Source organism: Octopus bimaculoides, chromosome 11 (assembly GCF_001194135.2).
Source record: "Octopus bimaculoides isolate UCB-OBI-ISO-001 chromosome 11, ASM119413v2, whole genome shotgun sequence".
NCBI lineage: Eukaryota > Metazoa > Mollusca > Cephalopoda > Octopoda > Octopodidae > Octopus > Octopus bimaculoides.
In genome coordinates, this window is record NC_068991.1 from 47,478,949 (window position 1) to 47,479,236 (window position 288).

Consider the following 288-nt stretch of genomic DNA (forward strand, 5'->3'; position numbering starts at 1 on the left):
GTGGTTTGGACTTAGCTGTTCTTTCTAGCGTGAGGGAATCCTATGATGGATACCTCTTATGTGTTTAAATGTACACTGTATTTATATATATACATATGTATGTGTATGCGTGTGTGTGTGTGTGTATCTATAGAGTTTATATTTATATATGCATGTACTTGTGTTTATGTTTTATTGTCCCCCACTCCACCACCACCACTTGACAATTGGTGCTGGTTTGTTTATGTTCTTGTAATGAAGTGGTTCAGCAAAAAAGACTGATAGAATACATTCCAAGTTTTAAAATAA